This window comes from Quercus robur, chromosome 3 (assembly GCF_932294415.1).
Source record: "Quercus robur chromosome 3, dhQueRobu3.1, whole genome shotgun sequence".
Classification (NCBI taxonomy): Eukaryota; Viridiplantae; Streptophyta; class Magnoliopsida; order Fagales; family Fagaceae; genus Quercus; species Quercus robur.
Genome location: NC_065536.1, coordinates 62,790,398 through 62,797,829, shown reverse-complemented (window position 1 = coordinate 62,797,829; position 7,432 = coordinate 62,790,398). Strand labels below are relative to the sequence as shown.

General features: G+C 35.6%; 1 long non-coding RNA gene across 2 annotated transcripts; it reads right to left on the bottom strand.

Annotated features, from left to right (window-relative positions):
• Positions 1-1,132: 1,132 nt before the first annotated feature.
• On the bottom strand, positions 1,133-5,504 carry LOC126718802 (uncharacterized). 2 transcript variants are annotated; one of them, XR_007653054.1, is made up of 5 exons: positions 5,263-5,504; positions 4,874-5,027; positions 4,731-4,786; positions 2,109-3,501; positions 1,133-1,585 (listed from the first exon to the last, which is right to left on the bottom strand). It is a non-coding gene; the product is annotated as an uncharacterized LOC126718802 (long non-coding RNA). The 2 variants fall into 2 exon arrangements; XR_007653053.1 differs by having other exon boundaries at positions 1,133-3,501.
• Positions 5,505-7,432: the final 1,928 nt, after the last annotated feature.

Below are 7,432 nucleotides of genomic sequence, written 5' to 3'. Positions count from 1 at the left end.
GTGAATTGTGATAATTAGAGCTATTCGCGGTGCGGTGCGAGGTAATTTTGGGTCATTTTTAGCATCGTATTTTGAAGTGCGATTTATCTAAAGCCATAACTGCACCACACCTTATTTTTACGATCACATATGTGGTGTCGTTTAAAATTTAGCCAAAACCATAACCGCAACGTACTTCATTTTTACGGTCACATATACAGTACGGTATATAAGATACTATTTGAATGATTTGAAATTGGTATATATTTCAAATTTTAGGCTTTTTCTACCCAGCCCAAATCTAATCTCTCTTTATTTTGATCCAAGTTTTAAATTATTGAGTTAATTTTTCTTTATTTTGGACTAACTTTCTTAATAAACACTTGCTAAGATTATCAAACTTTTTTTTTTGGGAAAATTAAGGTTATTAAACTATTAATAATATATTTAATATTAAAAATAATTAAATATATTAATATATAGAGAAGGTGTGGTGCAGTGCGGTTTTCTTATTATAAAACTGCAAACCGCATTGCACCATGCGATGTCATACAGTACGGTGCACTATTACTTACCGTGTAGTTATGCTATTTTACGGATGATTTTGGTGTGGATTTTGCGGTTTATACAGTTTGAACACCCCTAGTGATAATCATAAAACACCCACAGCCACCATTTCCCAAACAAAATAATGTGGGCTACTTGACTGGTTATGGGGGCCCATATCATTAGAAGGGTCTTGGAGGAGGACTCTGGTTTTGTTATAATTTGGAGCCTAGTGACTCCATTTCTAAAAAGAGTCGGCTCTATATTAGCTTGGAGCTAGAAATTAAAGACTCATTTTCCCTTTCTCAACGACTGCGTTTGGGCTACTTTAACCATCCTTAACTGTAGGATATGTCCTCCCCTAACTAGGAATGGCAACGGGTCGGGTTTCTTTATATCCGAACCCGACCCGCAGGTCCAACCCCCAAAACCTGAACCCGCCCCGTTTAATAAACGGGTTTTTTTTTTTAAATCCAAACCCGCCCCGTCGGGCCCCGCGGACTCCGCCAGCCACTTCAGGGCCTTAATCCATGGCCATACAATCTTTTAAAAAAAAAAAAAAGACTTTCCCTTTAAAACACAGAATCACACAAACACAAACACAAACTCACAAATTCGAGACACAATCTTATAAAAAGAAAAAAAGAGTTTCCTTTCAAACTCAGATTCACAAAAACACAAACACAAACTCACAGATTTGAGAATTGAGAGAGGACATGAACCCAAAATAAAAATGAACCCAAAAATAAAAATTGGAGAACTCGGTCCACCAAGGCTCTATCTCCGATGATCGACGGTGGTTTCAACCACCAATTCCACCTCTAGGCCGAAGCTCACGGCCTAAACCTCGCAAATCTCTCTGAGATCTAACCTCCATGCTTCTCCGTGGAAATAGCAACCATCAAGTGATGAGAGTGAAGGTGAGGGTAGGTCGGTGAGTGACTGAGAGTGACGGTGAGGGTGACTGGGTGAGGCCGTGTGGGGTGGCTTGAGAGAAAATGAGACTGAGAGAGTTATTGAGGGTGAGGTGAGAGCACAGAGAGGAGGCGGCTTGGAGAGACTTCAGACAAATGAAAAAAGGATTAGGGTTTGTTATAAGTTACATATATATATATATATATATATATATATATGGGTAGGTATTTTAGTAATTTTGTTTTAAGTTTAAGCGGGTCGGGTCAGGTTAGGTCCGAGTTCGGGTCGGGTTTTTTCCAAAACCCGGACCCGCTTTGGGTTTTTTTTCTAAAACCCAAACCCGACCCTATTTGTTATCAGACCAGGTAAAACCCGACCCATTAGGGTCGGGCCGGGCTGGGTTACCCGCAGATCGGGCATAAATTGCCATCCCTACCCCTAACATAACAATGCCTCAATTATTGCATAAAAAGCCATGTTCCTTGTTCTGTTGACCATGACTTATAAGAAATAACTCCAAAAAGAGATATGCATGTAAATAAGGTGAGATGGTACTCATTCATTGGTGGTGTAGGATAGCACATGAACCCCATTGGTTGGATGAGATGACTTTTTTTTTTTTTTGGGTAAATATCTGGATGAGATGACATTCATTTATATCTACCAACCTCGTTGGTTCTTTTATTTAAAGAATATAGCGGCTTCTTTGTCATTTCCTTCATGGTCCTGCACAACCAAATCAATAACGTACGGAAAAAAGTTATGAAAATTATGATGCAAATTTGCTGAAGAACTAATGGATTTATCATCAAGACCACGTGGCGAGTTCTAAAGCCACTAGCAAGTCACGATAAACTGGATCCTGACCTTGACAGAAAGTTGGTGACCCATCAGTATTCCTGCCATTTACATTTACATAGTCTTAAATGTTCATTAGATACAAATTTTTGTGATTCTGAACTGCTTTCAGTTGCTACAAAGCAAATCTTTGGTTCATTTTTAGATGCATCATGCAGCTGGTGATTACAAAACAGTTGAGTTAAACAATGGTAAGTGGGCATAAGCTCTGAAAGCTGTTAGAAGGTGCTCATCAATGCCAAAGCTAGAACTAGATTTTGGACAACTTATTTAACTAAGAAAAAATTCATGACCGATTTGCATGTAGAGACTGACCTGGAGGGGCTCCCAAATTTACTTTAGTCTGGAAAAAAGAGAAAAAGATGTATCTGCAAATCTAAGTTGGAGCTTTTTGAGTGACGTTAAAACAACAGTTGTAAGACCAAACAAGATTTCTTCTCAATCTGTCCATGGTTCATTGAATCTGGTGGCTCATCACTTGTCACAAATTGGATGTTTCTACCAATTTCTTGACAAGAGAGGTTATCAAAATGTAAAAGTCTAGGTGTTTAGGAAAGATTTGAAGAGAATAGCTCCCTGCAAGATCAAAATTCTAAAAGACTTCCACATAACTTGTGAGGTCCTTCAGAACTTTGATTTTGCAAATAGCTACACTCTTCAAACCTTTTCTGAACACCCAAACTTTTATATTCTAATCACCTCTCTTGTCAAGAAATTGATAGAAACATCCAATTTGTGACAAGTGGTAAGCCACTAGATTCAATGAACCATGAACAAATCTAAAAGAAATATTGTTTGGCCCGCAACAAGATATATAAAAGAAAATTAAGCATACTAAATGCTAAATAAGTTGTAATATTTTTACTAAAATACTACAACATAAATGAAAGACTTACAGAATGATGCTATAAAAAGCCATTAGTTCTAGTAAAGTACTACTTCACGCATTCAGCAAAAAACAAGAAGAAGTACTACTTCACGCATGTCATGGACAGATGGACTTCACCATCTCAGGTGTCCTTTTTAGTCTTTTCCTATTCCTTTTCATCTCTAGTCTAATACAACTTTCTACTAGGGACATCGTTGAGAAGTGGAAGACAAATGATCTTACCAAGAAATGCAGGAGCAAGAGGAATCGAGACACCTTTAACAATGGTCTCGACAGAGAGCTCTTATTGGTTATGGAAGTTTGCGTAGAACTCCCTGACCAAAGGGGTGATAGGATTAGAGAAATCTTTAAATATAACTGGACCAAAAGGAAATATGCATGATCACAAGTATGAGAGATCAAAACATAAGCATGCAATGATGACATGAAGATATGTAGAGAATGATGCATGAAAACAATCAATGTAAACATGACAATGATGCAAGCAACGATCCACAAGTTAAAAATAGAAAGAAATATTATAAACTAAATGACAAAAGCGGTACATAAGTGTGTTCCAAACCCAACCAAGATAATAAGATCAAAACAGAAGTTTGATTACAAATTCTAAAAGCTCATTTTGTGTTTCTACAATTCTACTCCTTTGGACAATTTCAAAATTGTGTACCATTTCATTTTTATCAGGTGTCTTAGTAGTATGCACTGTTATAAAGGAAAAGCTTCAATTTGGACTCTCTCACACAGAACTTTGTTAGTTCATGTTTTAGTGGTAGGTCTTAATTTAGTGTACCTACTTGATGAATCAGCAATTTAAGAGAAGAAAATCATTTTTTTTTTTTAAAACATAAGTAATTCCATATGATATATAAGCTAAAGATTTCTCTGAACCTATCAATTTTTCTCTCTTTGATAACAAAGCTAAAAGCTGGACTTATAAGCTAAAGTCAAACAGAGGCACAAAGTATTATCCCATATATACAAGTACAAGAGTAAGACCTTCTGTCATTTATAGACAAGTTGGAAAGCTTTTCATTTGGAATATAAAATATAAAAATTAAAAAAAAAAATCAAATCAAATCTTGGAAACAATAACATCTAAATAGATAATAGACCTAAGAATCAAGATATAGATAAAGCAAACCAGTTTAACAAAATAATCCAAGATGAAATACAGAATAACAAAATCATACATATTCTATTTTACCTTTTTTTTCCTAGTCCCCTAATTCCAATACCAAAACTAACAAACCAATAGTAATAAATAAGTATATAACATCTTTTAAAAGAATTTAACATACTAACATTACAAAACAATCATCCTTAACATAATAAACTTTCAACAAAACTAAATAAATAAGTTCATTAGTCATTACACTTACATCCAAATTCATCAACACAGCATACACAAACAATAAACAATAGTATAACACTCTGTAAACTATATTTCACAAACAATAATGCTGCATATCAAATCCACAACATACGAACATACTCTGTAAACTAATAATTGAAAGGAGAATTAACGATAGAAGTTACCACTTACCAGTGAAGTCACGGAATGGAGAACCTGAGATGAAGACAAGAACATGAACGGAGAATCTGAGAAGAAGCCGAGAGAGAAAAAAAAAAATGATCAAAATCAGAAATCAAAATCAAGTAATCAAAATCAAAAGAAAAGATTATTACCTGATGAAGCAGAGAGCAGAGAGCAGAGATCAGAGATCAGAGGGCGAGGGCGAAAAAAAAAAAAAAAAAAAAAAAAAACCTCTAGGATGTCACCCGAAAACCAAATTGAATCTGAAGCCAGTTGTGCTCTGGAGGGGAGGCAATGCTGGTGACCCTGTTTCAATAAAAGAGAGAAGTATAATTGGATTAGTCCATTATCTAATCATTGATTTTCTATCCCGGAAAAAAAATGATAAAGCAAAGAGAAAAGGAACAGAGTATCAAAACCCCATTATAAAGATTCCAACATTATCCTAGTTATACCCAAAAAAAAAAACCATCGAAACTAAGTTTCACCAAGAAAAGATCAAGACTTCAAGAAACCAAGAACTGGGTTTGGCTTTTTGTACCTGAGCAAAAAGTGACTCCAAAGATCCAATCTTTATGGAACTGACGAACTGTTGTTATCTTCTCCAATGGGACAAATCAAAGAAAGAGAGAGGACTCTAGTGTTATTGACCGGAAACCTGAGGATTGAAGGCTGCCGAACAAGGTAACAGAGGCAGAGAGAGTGAGCTTGAGTTGAGTGAGAGAGAGGCAGAGAGGCAGAGAGCTTGAGACGAGGCGTGAGATGAGAGTGTGAGAGTGTTTAGGATTTAGGATTTAGGACTTTAGTCTTTATTAGGGTTAGTTTTTAGCTTCCTGGCCAAAACGACGTAGTTTTAGGTTGGGAAAATATCTAACCTAACCTGTTTTAATTCACTTTTTGTCCCTACATTTTAGGTCATTTCACAATTTGGTCTCTAAATTGATTTCATTCTTAGATCAGTCCCTAATTTCAGAAAATCGTTTTTATTTTGATCATTGCCATCAACTTAGTAACAGAAAAATCTGAGGTGATAAACGGAATGCACTATATACACTGTAAATGTTGATGTGACTAATAAAATAATAATAAAATATTTTATTTACCATTTTCTAAATGCCATGTCAGCATTTTCTAAATTAAAAAAAATTATTTTTCAATTTTAGTTTAATTCAAAAAAATAAAAAATGAAAATAATAGAAAAACTAAAACTGTAGCTATAGTCCGAATAAGAAAAAAACAAAGCTTTTTTAGATTGAAAGGAATTAGGGTTTGGAGAGGGAGAGGGGGAGAGAGAGACGGACTAGATTGGACTCGGGATTTCGAGTTCCTTGTGTTGGAGGAGTTTCTTGCGGTACTCGGCCACCGCATTACGGCGTCGTGTTGGCTCTTCCACTTCACTCATCTTCGCACTTTTGAAAATAGAGAATGCCCAACTCTGAAGAAATCAAACCAAGGTGGTTTTTAACTTGAGAAAGAAGTAGCCTCTTCAAGTTGTTAAGGTGGAGATCGCTGGTTGTGGGTTTAATCTGGGCTCAGATCGGTGGGGTGTGGCCATGGGTTTTCACTCTTCAGCCATGGGTCAGTGGGGAAGATGGGTTTTCAGCCATGGGTCTTAGGGAAGAAGAACAAGAAAGCTATGGAGATTCGGCCATGGTGGCACACCTATTCCCGATCTGCCATGGACGAGCCACCCCAAGCCTTATCTCCTTCGCCTATGGCTTCGCCTGTGGTCATATTTTCCTCTCCTTTCTCATATTGCAAAACTTTGTTCCTCTTGTTCTGGGGTTTTTTTTTTTTTTTTTTTTTTACGAGAGGATGTGGAGTTGTTTGATTTTATGGGTTTTTTGTGTTTGTTTCCTAAGAAAATCTCTGGATTTGTGGGTTTGCTAGAGATTGGGTTAGTTACTATGTTTATGGGTTTGTTTCTTGGATTTATTTTTTGTTTTTCTGGATTTGATGGAGATTGGGTTTGGTTGCTAGATTTGGATTTGGGGTTTGCTAGAGATTGGTTTGGTTGCTTCTTGGATTTGGTAAGAACATGAAGAAAATTTCCTGTTAGTATTTAATTTAATTTTTTCTTCTTGTTTTCGTTTGTGTTCTTCTGATATGGGTTTGAGTTCTGGGTTCCTGGGTTTGGTCTATGAAGAACACGAAGAACAAGTTGAAGAACATGAATATTAAGAAAAGAAAATTTTAATCAAAATTTTAAATTAATTAAATATAAGGTTTTTCTTTAAATTTAATTTAATTTTTTTTAAATTTCTGATGTGGCTTTTAAAAAAATTAAAATGATGACATGGCATTTAGAAAATGCCAAATAAAGTATTTTATTATTATTTTATTAGCCATGTTAGTATTTACTGTGCATACAGTGTCTGTCACCTCAGATTTTTCTGTTACTAGGTTGACGGTAAGGACCAAAATAAAAACGATTTTCTGAAATTAGAAACTGACCTAAGAGTGAAATCAATTTAGAAATCAAATTGTGAAACGACCCAAAATATAGGGATTAAAAATTTATTTTCGCCTTTATTTAAATAATATAGCTATTTCTTTGTCATTTCCTTCATGGTCCTGCACAACCAAATCAATAACGTACGGAAAAAAGTTTGGAAAATTATGATGCAAATTTGCTGAAGATGGATTTATCATCAAGACCACGTGGCGAGTTCTAAAGCCTCTAGCAAGTCACGATAAACTGGATTCTGACC